General features: G+C 42.7%; 1 long non-coding RNA gene and 2 other non-coding genes across 3 annotated transcripts in view; all 3 read right to left on the bottom strand.

The window, feature by feature from the left end:
* LOC122448400 overlaps window positions 1-5066 on the bottom strand; it is a 33166-nt gene extending 28100 nt beyond the window's left edge. Inside the window, exons 1-3 of the long non-coding RNA XR_006271596.1 lie at window positions 4941-5066; window positions 2028-2152; window positions 1384-1476 (exon numbers count right to left, since the gene is read on the bottom strand). This is a non-coding gene — a long non-coding RNA (uncharacterized LOC122448400). The remainder of the gene's footprint in view (window positions 1-1383; window positions 1477-2027; window positions 2153-4940) is intronic.
* An 8603-nt stretch (window positions 5067-13669) lies between these two features.
* Window positions 13670-13776, bottom strand: LOC122449108. The gene has a single exon (XR_006271910.1). It is a non-coding gene; the product is annotated as a U6 spliceosomal RNA (small nuclear RNA).
* Window positions 13777-15518: 1742 nt separating this feature from the next.
* TRNAG-CCC lies at window positions 15519-15591 on the bottom strand. Its single transcript has one exon. It is a non-coding gene; the product is annotated as a tRNA-Gly (tRNA).
* Window positions 15592-21033: the final 5442 nt, after the last annotated feature.

The raw sequence follows: 21033 nt of genomic DNA, 5'->3' as shown, positions 1-21033 counted from the left end.
CAGTTGTGTCCGACTCTGTGTGACCCCATAGACGGCAGCCCACCAGGCTCCTCTGTCCCTGGGATTCTCCAGGCAAGAATACTGGAATGGGTTGCCATTTCCTTCTCCTTGCTAATCACTAGAGAAATGCAAATTAAAACTACAGCGAGATACTACCTCATACCAGTCAGAATGACCATGATTAAAAATAATAAATGCCGGAGAGGATGTGGAGAAAATGGAACTGTCCTACACTGCTATAGCAGGTGAAGTGAAAGTGTTAGTTGCTCAGCTGTGTCGACTCTTTGAGACCCCATGGACTGTAGCTCGCCAGGCTCCTCTGTTCATGCAATTCTCCAGGCAAGAATACTGGAGTGGGTAGCCATTCCCTTCTCCAGTGGATCTTCCCAACCCAGGGATCGAACCCAGGTCTCCCTCATTGCAGGCAGATTCTTTACCATCTGAGTCACCAGGAAAGATAGTGTGGAAGTCCTTTTAAAAACTAAAAATAGAGTTGCCTTATGATCAAGCAATCCCACTCCTGGCCAAGTATCCAAAGGAAACTATAATTCGAAAAAATACATGCATCCTAATGTTCATAGCAGCCCTGTTTACAATAGCCAGGACATGGAAACATCCCAAATGTCCATCAACAGATGAATGGATAAAAAGATGTGGTACATTTATACAATGGAATATTACTCAGCCATAATGCCATTTGCAGCACCATGGATGAACCTACAGATTATTATACTAAGTCAGACAGAAAGACAAATATCATATGATATCACTTTTATGTTGGATCTAAAATATGATATAAATAAACTTACTTACAAAACAGAAACAGACTCACAGACATAGAAAATAAATTTATGGTTACCAAAGGCGAAAGGTAGGAGGGATAAATTAGGAGTCTAGGATTATCAAATATGCACTACTGTATATAAAATAAACAACAAGGCCCTACTGTATAGCACAGGGAACTATATTCAACATTCTGTAATAAACCATAACGGAAAAGGATTTGAAAAAGTATACACAGATATATAACTGAATCACTTTGCTGTATACCTGAAATGAACTCAATGTTGTAAATCAACTATGCTTCAATTTAAAAATAAGTAAATAAGAATCAAAGTGTTGTGGATTCATTCATTCAGCAAGGATGCATTGCATGTGTTTTAAATCTTTTCGGTCATCTCTGACTCTCTGCGACCCCATGGACTGTAATCCACCAAACTTCTCTGTCCCTGGGATTCTCCAGGCAAGAATACTGGAGAGGGTTGCCATGCCCGTCTCCAGGGGATCTTGCCAACCCAGTGATTGAACCCGAGTCTCTTATGTCTCCTGCATTGGCAAGTGGGTTCTCTACCTGGGAAGCCTAAAGATACACTAAGCACTTACCATATGCCAGGTTCCACTCCAGGTGTCAGGAATACGGCACTCAACCAAAATGACAGACATGACCACTCTAAAGAGCTTGCATCCTGGTGGGGGCTGGAGGGGAGGGACAGAAAGTAAGCAAACAAATAATTAAACAAGAGTGAAACCAGAGACTGGTGAGTATTTAGATAGCAATCTCAAATACAGTGTGACTGAGAGACAACTTTATATTGGTTGATCAGGGAAAGTGAAAGTGAAAGTCACTCAGTTGTGTCCAACACTTTGCAATGAATGCCATGGACTCTACAGTCCACGGAATTCTCCAGACCAAATACTGGAGTGGGTAGCCATTCCCTTCTCCAGGGGATCTTCCCAACCCAGGGATCAAACCCACGTCTCCCACATGGCAGGCAGATTCTTTGCTCTTCGAAGGACAAGAAGATGCAACCGGAGTGAAGGTGGTAGAGGGTGTGTGGGGGCAATGATCCAGTCTGAAGGAGGAACCACGGCTTTAGGGCTCCAAGGAAGGTTCTGAAGCACAGGAAGCGGGTGGCCCTGGGGGGACTTTTGGTAATGTCCAGGGACATTCTGTCCTCACAAGGTGGTGGCAGGGGGTGGTGACACTGGCATCTAAGGGTTAGAGGTCAGGGATACTGCTGACCTACCATGCAAGGGACAAACCCACAGGAAAAGGGTTATCCAAAATGTCAGTGGTGCCAGGTGGAAAAACTCTGCCCTGAGACCATTCCAGCCTTGGCGTCTTCAAGGTGTAGAACACAGGAAACCATGCCTGGAAAAGAAAAGAGGAACACACAGGGCTATGAAATCACCCGCTTTGTACACCTTGGTGAGAAGCTGACATCTCCTTCTATACGTGGCAAGGAGCCCACAAATGTTTTAAAACCGGGCAGTAAACATGGACTCGTTTATTTTTGGAGACAATCACACCAGCTTGTGTGTGGAATGTAGGGGGAGGGGCAAGTGTGAGTGAAAGAAGCCAGGTGGGTGGCTTCTAATAGTAGACAGAAGTGACGGCAGCTTGGATGTTCATCATGGCAGGAGAGACAGAGAAGTAAAGAGCTGAGATGGATTTCAGAGGTCGGACTCATAGGTCTTGATGATAAAGTGAACTTAGAAGATCAGGAAAAAAGGAATCCAAGATTCACAGAAGGATTCGCGGCCAGCTTCATGGGGGTGTGATCAATGCCAAGAGATGTCCCCACCCCAGGCTGGTGGGGACCTCAGTGGAGGTTCAGGGCCACCCTGGATCCAGGTACTGGGCAGGTCCCAGCACAGAGGCTTCAATGCCCCCAGGATGGCCAGTACACTGGGGATGGGGGCACAACCCTGTAAGGAGGCGGAATTCACCACCCTATTCCTGCCCATCTTCATGTAGCACCAGGTCTGGCAAATTCTATAGCTGATCCTGCTTAAAAGCTATTTGGGGCAACCAGACGCTCAGTTAGTGTCATTTACCAAAACAGAAAAGAGCAGGGTGGGGTAAGAGGTGCAGTTTGGGACATATTTAAACTCAAGATGCCTGTGAGACATCACACTGACAAGACCCAGTAGGCAATTGTGTACATCTACCTACAGCTCCCTACCTCCCTCCGTGCTGGGCTTCTGGTGGCTCAGCTGGTAAAAATCCACCTGCAATGCAGGAGACCTGGGTTCAGTCCCTGGGTTGGGAAGATCCCCTGGAGAAGGGAACGGCTACCCACTCCAGTATTCTGACCTGGAGAATTCCAGGGACTGTATGGTCCATGAGGTCACAAAGAATCAGACACAACTGAGCAACTTTCACTCTCACTTCACCTACAGCTCAGGAAAGGTATGAAGTCATATAGAATTCATCTGCTGGTAGATAGTGTTTAAAGCCATGAGAATGATGGTGCAGCTGTTATGAAAAACAGTAGGATGGTTCCTAACACCATTAAACACAGAATTACCAGAGAATCCAGCAATTTCACTTCTGGGCAAAAGAAGAGAAAGCAGGGACTCGGGCCCATATTTGTACACCCGTGTTCACAGCAACATTATTCACTGTAGCTGAAATGTGGAAACAACTCAAATGTTCAAATGCCCATTTACAGATGAAGGAATAAACAGAATGTCGTGTAGACAATGTGATATTGCATGAGTGTGTGCTCAGTTGTGCCCAACTCTTTGTGATCCTATGGACTGTAGCCCACCAGGCTCCTCTGTCAATGGGATTCTCCCAGCAAGAATACTGGAGTGGGTTACCATTTCCTCCTCCAGGGGATCTTCCCAATCCAGGGATTGAACCCAGGTCTCCCGCATCTCCTGTACTGTAGGTGGATTCTTTACCACTGAGCCACCAGGGAAGCCCCACAATGTGATATTACTCAGTTTTAAAAGAGAAGGAAATTCTGACACGTGCTACAACATGAATGAACTTTCAGGCCATTCGGCTCAGTGAAAGAAGCCAGTCACAAAAAGACAATACTGCAGGATTCCACTTATGTGAGGAACCTGAAAGAGTCAAATTCATAAAATGGTGGTTACCAGGGGCTGGGAGCAGAGCAGGATGGGGAGTCATTACTTAATGAGTGTAGAGTCCCAGTTCTACAAGATGAAGACGTTCTGGAGGTGAATGGTGGTGATGGCCACAAAATGTGAACGCACTTAGCGCCACTGACCTGAGCACCTAGAAATGACTAAAATGGTAAATTTTGTGTTATCCACATTTTACAATTTAAAAATGAACTTATTCATTATTATTCAATGCTTCCTGTATCCTCAGCACTGTTCTAAATGCTTTCCATGTTTAAAACTCATATAACCCGGGGGACACGGGTTCAAGCCCTAGTCGGGAAAGATGCCTCATGCCTCGAAGCAACTAAACCCGAGTGCCACAGCTACTGAAGCCCATGCTCTAGAGCCCTTGAGTCACAACTACTGAAGCCTGTGAGCCTAGAACCCATGCTCCATAACAAGAGAAGCCACTGCAATAAGAAGCCTGTGCACTGCTACTAGAGAGTAGCCCCCGTTCTCCATAGCTAGAGAAAATCTGCATGCCACAATGAAGACTCAGTGCAGCCAAACATAAATAAATAAATAATTTAAATATTAAAAAACCCCTCATATAACCCCTCATCACCATCTCTAAGGTAGGTCTGACGTTATCAAGACATTTTACAAACAAGGAAACTAGTGACCAGAGATGTTAAGGAACAGACCTAAGCGCACCCAGCTTCCAACTGGCTAGGGTAGAATTTAACTCAGGTGGTCTGGTTCCAGAACCCAGGCTTTTTTTTTTTTTTTAACATACTGTACTACCTGCCAACTGAGATTATGTCATATGCTATAAGAATACACATTTCACAATAAAACACTAATTTTTAAAGTTAAAGGCTGAAAAAATAAAAAAAAAAAAGTTAAAGGCTGAATTTACGGCCCACAAGCAGTTAGGTCCTGGCTTTTCATCATATTTCAACATCACTTCCCAGCACAGAGCCTGGCATTGCAGATGCAATGAGAAATCATCCAGAGGTGATCACTGTACCATGTCTGAGAAAACCACTCTATGACCAGAGACACTTTTAGGAAATACATACCAGGGGGTCTCCTCTGAGTGCAAAAAGGCCAGGATCCCCCACGGCCCCTTTCCTGGTCCTTAGGAGGATTCAGCCTGGACTCAGCCAGCAGCGGGGCAGGAGGCCAGGAGGGCAGGGCCCCAGTCCCAGGACAGGTAGGCCTGGGGGAGAGAGGTGCAGATCTTTGGCGTCAGAGAGAGGCAGTTACTGGGCTATTTTTAAGTTGCTCTGCTATGTTATCAGTTAAACCTCTCAAGCAGAAGCAACACCAAGGCCACAGAAACTCCAGGCCTGCAGCTAGGAAAAATATGGTGGCTGGACCATGATATACAAAAGTTCTCATTTATGAAGCAAAGTTGGAACTGGCTGGCAGAGGGTAGGTAAAAACCACCCATGTAGATTCACTCTAGGGGTCAGAATTCCCTTGCTCAGAAACACATCCCAGGGACCTCCCTGGTGATCCAGTGGCTAAGACTCTGCACTCCTAACGCAAGGGGCACGGGTTCCATCCCCAGTCAGGGAACTGGATCCCACAAGCCACAACTAAGAGTTCGCCTGCCGCAACTAAGACCCCACGCAGCCAAAAAATAAATAAATAAATAAATACTTAAAAAGAAAGAAACAAATGCATCCCAGACTGTTAGGAACCCACAGCCAGTGTCAGCTCTGGGAGAGCCTGAGTCACTGAAGTGGATAGAATGCAGGAAAGGGCCAGGTGAAAGGATGCAAAATGTCCTCTTGGCTCAAGTCTTAGGCGATTGGAAAAGGGTGAGCAGCCTTATATTGATCCCAAGGTCAGAATCTCCATGTCCGAATGGCTCTTTCAGACACGGGGAGGCCCAGGCCCCAGAGCAGTGAGCAGGCAGCCCCCCTCAGGTGGAATTTAAGGTGACCCATAGCCACTGCCTTTGAGTATCCTTACCTCTCAGGCCCATTCGTGTGGTGGGAAGGACCCTGACCTCCACTACAGGAGCTGGGTCAGACGTTCTGGGTGGGCAAGACCAGCCCTCAAGACCAAGGAGGTTCTGCTGAATACAGCATTAGCATAGCCCAGAGAAAATGTTTCGTTTAACTTATCGGAAATAGCTAAATTTATATGAAAGGAGGCAGAGAAACGAGACTGTTCCATCATCTTCACTTCCATTCTTACCACTTTTCAAAGAAATGTCGAAAACAACACCTATAATAGTAATCTCAGCGCTCATTAGCTATGTTTTTTTTTTTTTTTAATTTTGAAAATTTCAGCTGCACTGGGTCTTCACTGTGGTGCTCAGGTTTTCTCTAGTTACGGCTCCCGGGTTTTGTTGCTCCACGGCATGTGGGATCTGGATCAAACCTGCGTGCCCTGCATTGGAAGGCAGATTCTTAACCACTGGGCCACCAGGGAAGTCCTTCACCAGCTATGGTTTTCTCCTAGATTTTAATACTTCAGTTCTCTGATCCTTCCTCAAAGCAAGGCAAATACCAAAAGAACAAACCAACATGTTAACATCATCCCTAGGAAATGACAACACAATAAGCAAGAGAACACAGCCTTCCCGGATTACTGAGTTCACATCCAGAATTCCACCAAGCAGAAGAAACAAGTGGTAACATTTGGTGCATCCTTCTGCTTTTTCTTAACCCCTCTTTTCCTCCCTATCAGTACATTATGTTGCTGAGAACACAGTTCACATTGAAAGCAGTCTTGTTTTTTCTTTTACACTTGATCAGACTCATTTCCCAACATCGTTAAAAATTATTAATCGAGGTGTTGAACAGCGGCATAATATTACAAGGTGTTTCATGCGGTCATGTATCTAACCATATCCAATTGTAGGAAGCAACACTGAGGTCGTTTCCAGTCTTTCACGATTACAAATGATGCTGACAGACATCTCTGGTTTATATCCTAGTCTGCGTTTCCGAGCATTTCTTTTGGGGAGATTCTATTAGTGAGATGACTGTCTATAATGTATGTATACTAGTTCTGAAGGCTTTGGGAACACAGGAAAAGAGCTGTTTTTTCAGATTCTGTGACTTCATGGGTCAGGCCCTCCCCCGATACTAATCCAGCATTTAGCCCTATGTTCTTACCAAGGTATCTTCACCCTCTGCCACCTTTCCACCCAAGCACAATTACTACCTCCGATAATTATAGGCTTCTATGATAGGTATGAGGAATTAAAAGGCACCACAGCTGCTACTGGGGGAAAAGGGTGAGGAAGGGTGTAGAAATGCTTGCGTTTACGAAGCGCTTTTCCTCCAAAGAGCTCAAAGGTTTTCTGAGACATGGTCTCATTAATCTCCACAGGTCTGTTATTTTTCCTTCTGATACAGGTCCAGACATAAACCTTATTTGTTAGCTTGTATTTATCCACTCACTGTGTGCCAGCTTTCGTGATGTTCCTAAAGTAGCTTTTATATTTGGGACTTCTGGTTCACGCGGATGACAAAAAAGCCCCATAGCTCACCCTTAAAGGCCCAGAGGAGGAAAACAGGAAGGACAATTGGTTCTCATTTTAAAAACAAACATCGGACTTCCCTGGTGGTTCACTGGTGAAGAATCCACCCACCAGTGCAGGGGACACAGGTTCCATCCTTGGTCCAGAAAGATCCCACGTGCCTAGGGGCAGCTAAGCCCATGCATCACAACTCCTGAGCCTGGGTTCTAGAGACTGTGTTCCCCAACAAGAGAAGCCACCGCAAGAAGCCAGTGCATCACGACCAAAGAGTAGCCCACTCACAACAATGAAGACTGTAGCCAAAAATTAACAAATAAATATATTTACATTAAAAAAGAAAGAAAGAATGAACAGAGAAGCTAAGTAACCCAGCACAGAGTGAAAGGGGGACTGAGGGCAGAAGCCCTACATGACAGTTGTACACGAGACAGGTTGCTTTCTTGAAAGTCACTTGCTTATACCTTTTTGCATGAATACAGTCACAATTTCTGACTTTGTAGATATCCTGAAATGAATTGTGCTAGATGGAATATTGGCTTAGCCAAAGATGTCCACCTCCTAGCCGCAGAACCTGTGAATACATTACATGGCAAAATCAGATGTGATTAAATTAAGGATCTTGAGAAAGTAAGACTATTTGGATGGCATCACTGACTCAATGGACATGAATTTGAGCAAGCTCCATGAGACGGTGAAGGACAGGGAAGCCTGGAGTGCTATGGTCCATGCGATTGCAGAGTTGGATATGACTGAGTGACTGAACAAATTCTGGATAATGGGTGTAGTCACAAGCATCCTTATAAGAGGGAGGCAAAACTTTTATGCATCAAAGGACACTATTGGATTGACATATATACACTACTATATAAGGAATGGGCTTCCCTGGTAGCTCAGACAGTAAAGAATATGCCTGCAATACAGGAGACCCAGGTTTATCCATGGGCCGGGAAGGTTCCCTGGAGAAGGGAATGGCTATCCACTCCAGTATTCCTGCTGGAGAATTCCATGGACAGCGGGGCCTGGTGGGCTACAGTCCATGGGGTCTCAAAGAATCGGACACAACTAAGCAACTTTCACTTCACTTTACTTCTTATAAAGCATAAAGAATAGCACGGGCACAGGCAATTCTACTCGGTGCTCTGTGGTGACCTAAATGTGAAGGAAATCCAAAAAAGAGGGGATATATGTTTAGGAATGACTGGTTCACTTTGCTGTACTCTATGAACTAACACAGCACTGTAAAGTGACTATGCTCCAATGAAAACAAAAAGGACACTGTTACGAATGAAAAGACAAACCAAGAATGGAAGAATATATCAGCGAATTGTATGTCTGATAAGGAATTAATATCCAGAATGCGTAAAGAACTCCTACACCTCAACAACAAAAAGACAAACAACCCAATTAAAAAACGGACTTAAATAGACATTTCTCCAAAGAAGATAAACAAATGGCCAATAAGCACATGAAAGATGTTCTATATCAATAGTCATTAAAGAAATCAAATCCACAACAAGAAACTACCGCACATGCACTGGGATGACTATAATCATAAAGACAGACAGTAACAAATGTTGGTGAGGATGTGGAGAAATTGGAACCCACACCCACTGCTGGTGGGAATGTAAAATGGTCCAGCTACAGTGGAAAATCAGTTTGGCAACTCCTGAAAAAACTAAATGTTGCATTTTCCTATAGTCCCACAATTCCATGTTCTTGGATTCGAAATAAAATCAAAGAAAGAAATGAAAACAGGAACTTAAAAACAGATACTTATACTCCAATGTTCACTGCAGCATTGTTCATAATGTCGAAAGTAATGGAAATAAGCCAAGTGTTCATCAACCAGTGAGCAGATAAACAAAATGGGGCATACACGTTCAGTGGAATATCATTCAGCCACCAAAGGAATGAAGTTATGGGGACTTCCCTGGTGGTCCAGTGGCTAAGACTCCGAGCTCCCAATGCAGGGGGTCCAGGTTTGATCCCTGGTCAAGGAACTAGATCCCACATGCCTCAACTAAAGGTCCTGCGTGCCACAACTAAGACCGAGCACAGAAAAAGATTTTTTTAAAAAGGAATGGAAGTTCTAGCATATGTTACAACACAGATGAACACTGAAAATGCTACGTTAGGTAAAAAAACAAACACAAAAGGATAAACGCAGCCTGATTCCAGTTACATAACATACATGCAATAGGCAGAGTCACAGACACAGCAAACAGACTCAAGGTTACCAACAGCTGGGAGGAGCAGGGAATGGGGAGTTATTGCTTAATGGGCAGAGTTTCTGCCTGGGCCAGGAAGGGTTTTGGAAACAGTTGTGAGGGTTATGCTACATTGTGTATGTAATTAATGCCACTGAACAGTACACTTCAGAAAACGTTTAGGTGCCAAATTTTATGGTACATATATTTTATATTTTACAACAATCAAAGTAAAGAGGGAGTCAAGAGGGTCAAGGTCAGAAAAAAGAGATGCGAAGATGTGAGCAGAGACTGGAGTGATGCACTTTGAGGAGTGGAGCCACGAGCTGAAGAATGCAGGCAGCCTCCAGAAATAGGTAAGAAGACAGATTCTCTCCAGAGCTTCCAACATCTTGATTTCAGCCTTCTAAAACTCCTATGGGGCTTCTGACCTCCAGAACAGTAAAGTAATAAATCATGTTGCTTTAAGCCACTAAGTTTGCGGTAATTTGTTAGAGCAACCATAGGAAACCAATGTTGTTGCTGTTGTTTAGTCACTAAGTTGTGTCTGAATCTTTGCGACCTCATGGACTGCAGCCCGCCAGGCTTTTCTGTCCTCTACAGGGATATGAGGAAACTAATACCCAGACATAAATTCTTATTACAGGCTTCCCAGGTGGCACAGTGGTAAAGAATCCGCCTACCAATTCAGGAGATGTGAGATGCAGATTCAATCCCTGGGTCAGGAAGATCCCCTGGAGAAGGAAACAGCAACCCACTCCAGTGTTCTTGCCTGGAAAATTTCATGGACAGAGGAGCCTGGCAGGCTACAGCCCATGGAATTGCAGAGAGTCAGACATGACAGCACAGCAGCATAAGAGCTATAATACGATTAACTTCACAGAACCCACAGAGCCTTCACATCCAGCCAGGTATCTCTCAACCCTCTCTCCTAACACCATGATCGTGATTCCTAGGCATATCTCAGTGGTATTTCTCTAAAATCACCAAACCACAATCTTAGGGTTCAATTGGATCCCATCCTTAAGATTCTCTGTGCTGAACTCAATGAAGCTGCTTCTTATCCACTGATCACCCTACATGACTTTGCTCCATGAATCTGATCAATGCTAATCAAGTTTCAGCCAGGTGCAGCTGTGGCTCCGTCACCTGAGCTCCATGCCACGAGCTACGGATGCTCTCCACATTGTAGCACTGGGCGGATACAAAGGCTCTGCTGGTTGCGGGTGGGGGTTACAGCCAGAGATATGGACTCAACCATCATCCCCATGGAGCTGTGGTCCATGGTGGAGGCTGGGGGTTTTCTGACAATCGCAGTGGTGCCCCACCCCCCTTTCTTAAAACTGTGGTGATAGACACAGACCAAGGAGGAGGGGTAAACATGTTGGAAGGCAGGTGCCCGGGGCAGTCATTAGCACTCAGCCAACTCACTTCTTCCCAGGAGTGACCTGAGCAGTGTTTGGTTTCCTGCATTTTGCTTACTGTCTAAGTAAATAAAGGAAAAGTGGTAAATCCACCTGCCCTTTCTTTCTTCCTGTTCTCCCCATGAAAATCCCCATGAAAGTCCCACACAGTGGATTGGTAAACAACCAACCAAAGATCTTGTCAAAAAAGAGCCAGGGAGAAAGTGAACAGAAGTCTGACAATCTGCTACTGCCCCTTAAGAGAATGTTTCTCCAAATCACTTATTTTTTAATTACAGAAGGAAGGCATGTTTACTGTAAACAATTTGGAAAGTAGAGAAAAACACACAGGAAAAAAATGCAAATTATCTACAATTTTACCATCTTTTTTTTCTTGCAACACCACATGACTTATGGGATCTCAGTTCCGAAGCCAAGTATTAAACTCAGGCCCCCAGCAGTGAAAATGTGGTGTCCTAACAACACTGGACCGCCAGGGGATTCCCTGTAATCTTACCGTCTTGAGATTTCACTGTCCCTTCTCTAACACCCTCTATACTCTAACTCTGCCTTATTTGGGTTCATAGTTTTGTTAGATTACTACTACTAATATTGTTGTGGTGGTTGTTACTTATTGTCTGACCACCTCAGTAGAACACGAAGTCCATGAAAGCAGGGAATTTTCCTCCCTGAGAACCAAGAATGGTGCTCAATAAATGTTTGTTAAATGAAAACTATTCAAAAAGACACATGCACCCCAAGAGCAGGACTATTAATATTTACAATAGCCAAGACATGGAAGCAACCTAAATGTACATTAACAAATTAATGGATAGAGAAGAAGTGGTACATATATACAATGGAACATTACTCAGCCATAAAAAAGAAAGAATGCCATTTGGCATTATAACATGGATGGACCTAAAGCTTGTCATACTGAGTGAAGTAAGTCAAATGGAGAAAGACAAACACCATATGATATCACTTATATGTGGAATCTAAAAAAAAATAGTACAAATGAACTTACAAAACAGAAATAGAGCCACAGATGCAGAAAGCAAATCTGTGGTTACCAAAGGTCAAAGCAGGGAGGGATAAATTGGGAGACTGGGATTGACATAGACATACTACTACACATAAAATAAATAGTAAGGGCCTACTGTACAGCACAGAATCTAAAAAAGAGTAGACATATGTATATGCATAACTGACTCACTTTGCTGTACACCAGAAACTAATACAACATTGTAATTCAACTATACTTTAATAAAAATTAATTAAAATAAAAAATACTTTGGCATATCAGCTTTTAATCACTTTTCTAAAAAACATATATGTACACAAATTATGTTTATACAACATTATTTTTGTTACTTTAAAAATCATTCTAGGAACTACCCTGGGGCTCCAGTGGTTAACATACTCTGCAGAGAGCGTAGGTTCCATCCCTGGTCGGGGAACTAAGATCTCACATACCAAATGGCATAGTCAAAACTTTTTAAAAAATAAATAGAGAAGTTTAATAAAATAAAGTAAAACAAAGTACCTTTCTATCATCAAGAGCCCCAAAGAGAATATCTGAAATGCTCATGGTCTGAAAAGCTGTGCCCAGATGAACTCAACTGCACATTTATTCTTCTTGGGATGAATTTTAAAGCAGCAGCTTTGGGGACAGGCCTTGGAGGACAAATGACGTCATTGTTTCAGCCTTTAATGGTGCACCTGGCTTACGTGCTTTCCCCTGAGAGTCACGCAGCTGCCAGCGTTTGCACGGATACACTTGAACATGTGAGTAGGTTGCCTGGGAGGTAGGATTGAGTGGATGGACCCTATAGAAGGTCAAGGGCATAAGGGAACCAAAGAACAAGTGAAAAATTAAAGCATTGTGAATGGGTGATGACTGGACTCTACAGCACCCTCTGTTCCTCAACCTCAGATCCTAAGGTACAACTGTGTTCTGTAAGATTAATTTCTTTCTGGGGCTAAACCAGTAGTTAGAAAAAAAAAATTAAACATACTGGGTCAGGACTTCAGCAAGTCATTTAATAAGCCTCTCCTCCTTGGAGAAAAGGTTGAGAGATGTGGATTAAAACACAACGCAGAAGCTTTTTAGCAGAAGACCTTTCATCGACGCAAATGAAGCTGTTGTGGAGTTGAAAAGTCAATGATGGGACTCTATGAGCCGTCAACGGTGGTGCACTGGGCATAGCCACTTCCACTGTCAAAAGTGTCTGATGAATTCAAATACAGTAAGTGCCAACGAATGTCCTGCAAGGTCACTGCATTTTGTTGCCTCACCCATCCTGTTCTTTCTCAATTTACCTTTAGTGCAGCGATGGCCAAGGAGAGGCACTGTGAAGCCATAGTCCTGACTGATCATGTACTCAGACCTGAACCAGGATCAGTTCAGTTCAGTTCAGTTCAGTCGCTCAGTCGTGTCCGACTCTTTGCAACGCCATGGACTGCAGCACTCCAGGCTTCCCTGTCCATCACCAACTCCTGGAGCTTGCTCAAACTCATGTCCATCGAGTTGTTGATGCCATCTAACCATTTCATCCTCTGTCATCTCCTTCTCCTCCTGCCTTCCATCTTTCCCAGCATCAGGGTCTTTTCTTTTCTTTTTCTTTCTCATTTATTTTTATTAGTTGGAGGCTAATTACTTTACAATATTGTAGTGGTTTTTGTCATACATTGACAAAAATATGGAACGCTTCACGAATTTGCGTGTCATCCTTGCGCAGGGGCCATGCTAATCTTCTCTGTATCATTCCAATTTTAGTATATGTGCTGCCGAAGTGAGCACAATCAGGGTCTTTTCAAATGAGTCAGTTCTTCACATCAGGTGGCCAAAGTATTGGAGTTTCAGCTTCAGCATCAGTCCTTCCGACGAATATTCAGGACTGATTTCCTTTAGGATGGACTGGTTGGATCTCCTTGCAGTCCAAGGGACTCTCAAGAATCTTCTCCAACACCACAGTTCAGAAGCATCAATTCTTCCATGCTCAGCTTTCTTTATAGTCTGTCCAACTCTCACATCCATACACGACTACTGGAAAAACCATAGCTTTGACTAGATGGACCTTTGTTGGTAAAGCAATGTCTCTGCTTTTTAATATGCTGTCTAGGTTGGTCATAGCTTTTCCTCCAAGGAGCAAGCATCTTTTAATTTCAAGGCTGCAATCACCACCTGCAGTGATTTTGAAGCCCAAGAAAAGAAAGTCTGTCACTGTTTCCATTGTTTCCCCATCTATTTGCCATGAAGTGATGGGACCGGATGCCATGATCTTAGTTTTTTGAATGTTAAGCCAGCTTTTTCACTCTCCTTTTTCACTCTCATCAAGAAGCTCTTTAGTTCTTCTTTGCTTTCTGCCATAATGGTGGTATCATCTGCATATCTGAGGTTATTGATTTCTCCCAGCAATCTTGATTCCAGTTTGTGCTTCATCCAGCCCAGCATTTCTCATGATGTACTCTGCATATAAATTAAATAAGCAGGGTGACAATATACAGCCTTGACATATTCCTGTCCCAATTTGGAACCAGTCTGTTGTTCCATGTCCAGTTCTAACTGTTGCTTCTTGACCTGAATGCAGGTTTCTCAGGTGGCAGGTCAGGTGGTCTGGCATTCCCATCTCTTTAAGAATTTTCCACAGTTTGTTGTGATCCACACAGTCAAAGGCTTTGGCATAGTCAATCAAGTAGAAGGAGATGTTTTTCTGGAACTCTCTTGCTTTTTTGATGATCCAACGGATATTGGTAATTTGATCTCTGGTTCCTCTGCCTTTTCTAAATTCAGCTTGAACATCTGGAAGTTCTCAGTTCACATACTTCTGAAGCTTCAGTTGGAGAATTTTGAGCATTACTTTGTTAGCATGTGTGATGAGTGCAACTGTGCGGTAGTTTGAACATTCTTTGGCATTGCATTTCTTTGGGATTGGAATGAAAACTGACCTTTTCCAGCCCTGTGGGCACTGCTGTAACACCAGTGTGTAATACCTAGGAAGGTCTCCAGCACCCAGGCCTCTTCACCAGCTCTCATTCTTCTCAGTCCTTTTCTGTCCAGGATCTCATCTTCTGTCTGCTCAAGAGCATCCTCTCAAAGCCCACCTGTCCTTCTTCTCAGGTGCAGCCACTAGACACAGGCTTTTTTAGGACCAGATTAATGTTTACTTATCATTATAATACCATTAGCATGAGGAAGGGTCCATTCCCTTCACCTGCATCCTTGGCTGTCTCACAGTCTTCCAGCCAAAAATGCCATTATGGCAGCCACTTCCTCATTCTCCTTGCTGTTTCTGCACCTACGTCCTGCAGGCTGGTAACAGACCTTAACTTCACTCACTTAATGTGTTCTGTTTCCACTAACCAACCCCCAAATTCCTCTTCACAGCAACTCAATTCTCCTGCTCAGTGCTCTCCAACAAGATCATTAAGGATTTTTAAAAATTAATTAATTAATTAATTTGGCTGAGCCAGGTGTTAGTTGCCACATGCAGGAACTTTAGTTGTGATGTAGGAACTCTTAATTGCAGCATGTGGGACTAGTTCCCTGACCAGGGATTGAACCTGGGCCCCCTGCATTGGGAGCTCAGAGTCTTAGCCACTGGACCACCAGGGAAGTTCCAAGATCATTAAGGATTTTTGGTGCAGGGAAACTGGTCATTTTTGGCAAAGGATATCCATATGAATGTAAATAAGCAAGGAAGAAGAAATCTATGACTGATCTCAAAATTATCAGTCAGACCTGCATGCATCATTGGTGAGAATGCACATGGGAAGAGCAAGTTTTGCTCCCTCTTAATCACATAGAATTTATACACAAATGGACTTATGAATGACTTGTTTGTAAGTAGAGGCACACTGGTACAGTTACATGAAGTGATAACTGGTTGAGCAGCTTTACCACAAGATATGGGCTGGTAGACCCAATGTCAATATTTCCTTTTGTTAAAAAGTATATTTTTTTAAAAATTGAGGTATAGTTGGTTTATAATATGATGTTAGTTTCCAGTGTACAAGACAGATTCAAAAATGTTATAGCTTATACTCCACTTATAGTTATTGAAAAATATTGGCTATATTCCCTGTGCTGTGCAATATATCCTTCTAGTAGCTTACTTATTTGATATATAGTAGTTTGTATTTCTAAATCCCCTACCATCATGCCCCACCCTCTTCCCTCTCCCCAGAAGCAATCACTAGTTTTCTATCTGTATCTGTCTTGTTATATTCACTAGCTTGCTTTATTTTTTAGATTCTACATGTAAGTAATAATATATAGTATTTGTCTTTCTCTGACTTACTTCACTAAGCATAACATTCTCTATGACCATCCACACTATAGCAAATGGCAGAATTTCTTTTTTATGGTTGAGCAGTACTCCATTGTGTATATATACCACATCTTTACCCATTCATCTATTGATACACTTAGGTTGCTTCCATATCCTGGCAACTGTAATCCATGACAGTTTAAAGTGAGGTCTCTAATGCTTGCTAAATCTTCATCTCTGCCCTGTTCATGCCTTTCCAATTTGTGAAAGGATAAGAAAATCAGTGCTGAAGGATTACTTTAAGTAAGAATCAGGGTTCTTGTACAAATATAAAATGAACATGTGTCCATTAACTAACTTATTAAATAACAATGAGGCAGTAAAACATTACAACTGGCTCCAAGGGAAACCCAGAGAAGGGACACATACAAAAGCAATCAGATACTGAAATAAATTTGCTAATAGATGGAAGACTAGCAGCTTCTTTCACAGGGTGAAAATCAATTGCATGTCCACCAGACAAAATTCATTTGCCTCTTTATGGATGAGAATTCTTCGCATTAGCACCATGTGTTTTCTACAATTTATAGTTGCAAATTAGTTTAATCAAAAACAGTGAAAGACACAGACCCCTGTAAAATCAGACAACCCAAGAAGAATCTGCTAGATGACACCCAGCAATTTCACTGAATGGAAACAGTCATCTTTTTGCCCATTTCAAAGCCTTTCACAATTTTTTCCTGACAATAAGAGGAAACAATAATCACAAAGCAATCTGTGGTCTTGTGCAAGTCCAAGAACAAGTGGAGAATAGAAAAGCCTGTGGCTTAGCAGCAGTGCATGCAGGAATGGTTTAGGAGTTTAAATCAGAATTATATTCAGTGTGATGAGTGCCTGTATTATACTCAGAGCATGACTGCCAAAAAATTCTCAAGTTTTTCTTTCCACTTCAGGCATCTTCTGTATAATAAGAGAAGGAAAGGGCCCGCTCTGGTCAGCTGTGATCAGACAACTGGGTTCCAGTTACCACATTTTACAAGGACTAGAGACAGTCAGGAAGATAAAGGAATGTGGGCTGGTGGAGGAAACCAAGAATATCTGGTCTAGAGAAGACAAAGCTCAAACAGGAATGGGATAACTGGGACTTCCCTGGCAGTCCAGAGGTTAAGAGTCTGTGCTTCCAATATAGGGGACATGGGTTCAATCAGGGATCACATGCCAAATGACCAAAAAATAAAAGTAAAAAAATAAAATTTAAAGGAATGGGATAGCTGTCTTCAAATCCTTACATTACAAATGTGAATGAAGGCTTAAAGAAAACCTTCCTAAATAATAATCCAATGAATGGTGATATTGACAACATCAGTCAAGATTTATTGAGCTTTGCTTTCTGGCAAACCCTGAGCTAAGCACTTTACAAGTGTCATCTCATTTACTCTTCATAACAAGGAGAACTTAGTGGCCAAGTCTGGACTTGGCAGACAGAGACATCAAGCTTTGGATGGAACCAAAGGCCTTTAAGTCCCTTTGAGCTTGGAGACCACATGGTTGTGTGTTGCTCTTCTGCTCAAAGATCTCCAATGGATCCCTATTGGCTACTGTATTAGGTATACATTTCTCAGCCTAGCAACAAAGACATTTCATGGGATGGCCCACATTACTGTCTCTGTTTATCACCTGAATACTAATACCTAAAATGTATCCAAATCAGTCATGTCAGGTACTTTACTCAACCAACTCTTTTTCAACTTACCCAACCCTCTATGATTCTACCCGTATCTTTCCATCTCCGATGCTACCTCTTCTGCAAAGCCATTCCAACACCCTTTTTTCCTCCTCTCCTACCATCTCTCTGCACTCCTTCCACCACGTGCTGCCCATTGTCATAGCTAATAAGTACTTGTTTGATCTCTTCTACCAGTTCACAAACTCCTTGAGGGGAGGGATATTGGACATGTGTGTAGAATGGCCCAAGAAGGAAGATGGGATGTAGACAGAAAAGAAGGAGCTTGAGGAACCTTCCAAGGCAAGAGGAACAATCCCAGGTCCTTCACCAGGGGAGCAATTTCTGGAATGCCTCCATCTCATGGGCATTTCCATGAGATGACAGGGCAGTGGGGGCTTCCTCCCTTTGGTACCTAGACCCCGAGAACAAGTCAAAAGGGTTTGATAAATGACTTACTTATTTACTATAGTTGGCATCAGAACTGGACAAAGATGTTTGGGTCCAGATTATAGAAGGCCTTGAACATCAAAACAAAATGAGTGCCTACAGATCCTGGACAGGAAAGTGCCTTCCCTAAGTGATTCTAATAGTCTTGAATGTATTTTTTAAAAATATGCTCGTACAAGTTTCTCTTTTTGTTTGACCTCTCATTTTCCTGTCTTTATAGTTGCTCTGAAAACATTATTTTTGACATTTGATGGGTTTGTGTTTCCTCTGCTTTTTATCATCTCCCACCTAGACCATCCAGGCTTCCCTGGTGGCTCAGCTGATAAAGAACCCGCCTGCAGTGCGGGAGACCTCGGTTTGATCCCTGGGTTGGGAAGATCCGCTGGAAAAAGGGAAAGGCTACCCACTCCAGTATTCTGGCCTGGAGAATTTCATGGACTGTATTAGTCCATGGGGTCATAAAGAGTCAGACACGACTGAGCAACTTTTAATTCACCTTGACCTAGAATACACTTTTCCCCTCCTTCATGGACACGAAAATGTCGTTGGCCAATTTCCCTCTCCCTCAAATCCATAACAGCCTCTTGACAAGTCTGCTTTTCTCTTGACAGTTTTCCCTTTTCCCTCCCCCTTAGTGGTTCCATTGCTCCAAGTCTGTCATGTACTTGGGTTTGGGGTTGGGTTGTACTTGGCTCCTATCTCTTCCTGTGGGAGACTGCAGAGATAGTGAACCTACCCAGCAAACAATCAGGAATTCCTCACTAACCAGTGGGTTGCCTGCACTTTTTATATCTCTTTTCCAGAACCATGGAGAGGGGAGCAGTAGCCACCTTCTCCCCCACCCTCAGGAGCTGGGTGCTGAGAATTCAGGCCATCCCACCAAATGCAAATAACATGAAGATGGTGTTATGAGCTGCCACTTTATTGTCAACCCTCAAAACAACACTCCCACATGGGTTACTACCCCTCTGCCACTGATAAAGATGCAGTGTGGGGAAACTGAAGAGCCCTGATGTCCCAGAGCAAGTGAGTGACAGAGCCAGGAATCAAACTCTAGCCTTACTGACCCCACAGGTATACCTTACCCCCAGACTTCATGTTTTGATGTTTTGCACTGGGCTTAGAAGACTTACATTTCTTTAATGTGCTCCCTGGCAAAAATTCCAAAAAGTAAAAACAAACTGCTCCATTAAAAAAGTCACATCTCTTACATGTAGCCGTCCAGTTTTTCCAGCACCATTTATTGAAGAGGCTATCTTTGCACCATTGTATATTCTTGCCTCCTTTGTCAAAAATAAGGTACCCATAAACATGGGTTTGCTTCTGGACTTTCTATCTTGTTCCATTGGTCTATATTTCTGTTTTTGTGCCAGTATATGTTTCTGTTTTTGTGTTAGTACCATGCTGTCTTGATGACTGTAACTTTGTAGTATAATCTGAAGTCAGGAAGGTTGATACCTCCAGTTCCAGTCTTCTTTCTCAAGACTGCTTTGCCTATTCAGGGTCTTCTGTGTTTCTATATGAATTGGGAAATTTTTGTTCCAGTTCTGTAAAAACTGTCATTGGTAATTTGATAGGGATCACATTGAATCTGTAGGTTGCATTTGGTAGCACAGTCATTTTCACAATATTGATTCTTCCTACCAAGGAACATGGAATATCTCTCCATTTATGTCATCTTTGATTTCATTAGTGTTTTATAATTTTCTGTGTACAGTTCTTCTATCTCCTTAGGTAGGTTTATCCCTAGATATTTAATTCTTTTTGTTGCAATGGTGAATGGGATTGATTCCTTAGTTTCTCTTTCTGATTTTCCATTTTTAGTATATAGAAATGCAAGTGATTTCAGTGTATTGATTTTGTATCCTGCAACTTTGCTAAATTCACTGATTAGCTCTAGTAATTTTCTGATACTATCTTTAGGGTTTTCTATGTACAGTATCATGTCATCTGCAACCAGTGAGAGCTTTACTTCTTCTTTTATGATCTGGATTCCTTTTATTTCTTTTTCTTCTCTGATTGCTGTAGCTTGGACTTCCAGAACTATGCTGAATAATAGTAGTGAAAGTGAACCCCCTTGTCTTGTTCCTGATCTTAGTGGGAGAATGCTTTCAGTTTTTCACCACTGAGAATAATGTTTGCTGTAGGCTTATCATATATGGATGATGATGCTGTGAAAGTGCTGCACTCAATATGCCAGCAAATTTGGAAAACTCAGCAGTGGCCACAGGACTGGAAAAGGTCAGTTTTCATTCCAATCCCTAAGAAAGGCAATCCCAAAGAATGCTCAAACTACCGCACAATTGCCCTCATCTCACACACTAGTAAAGTAATGCTCAAAATTCTCCAAGCCAGGCTTCAGCAATACGTCAACCGTGAACTTCCAGATGTTCAAGCTGGTTTTAGAAAAGGCAGAGGAACCAGAGATCAAATTGCCAACATTCGACGGATCATCAAAAAAGCAAGAGTTCCAGAAAAACATCTATTTCTTCTTTATTGACTACACCAAAGCCTTTGACTGTGTGGATCACAATAAACTGTGGAAAATTCTGAAAGAGATGGGAATACAAGACCACCTAACCTGCTTCTTGAGAAACCTATATGCAGGTCAGGA

This window comes from Cervus canadensis, chromosome 10 (genome assembly GCF_019320065.1).
Source record: "Cervus canadensis isolate Bull #8, Minnesota chromosome 10, ASM1932006v1, whole genome shotgun sequence".
NCBI classification, from domain to species: Eukaryota; Metazoa; Chordata; class Mammalia; order Artiodactyla; family Cervidae; genus Cervus; species Cervus canadensis.
Note: the sequence above shows the minus strand (reverse complement) of the source record. Positions and strands in the feature narration are given on the sequence as shown.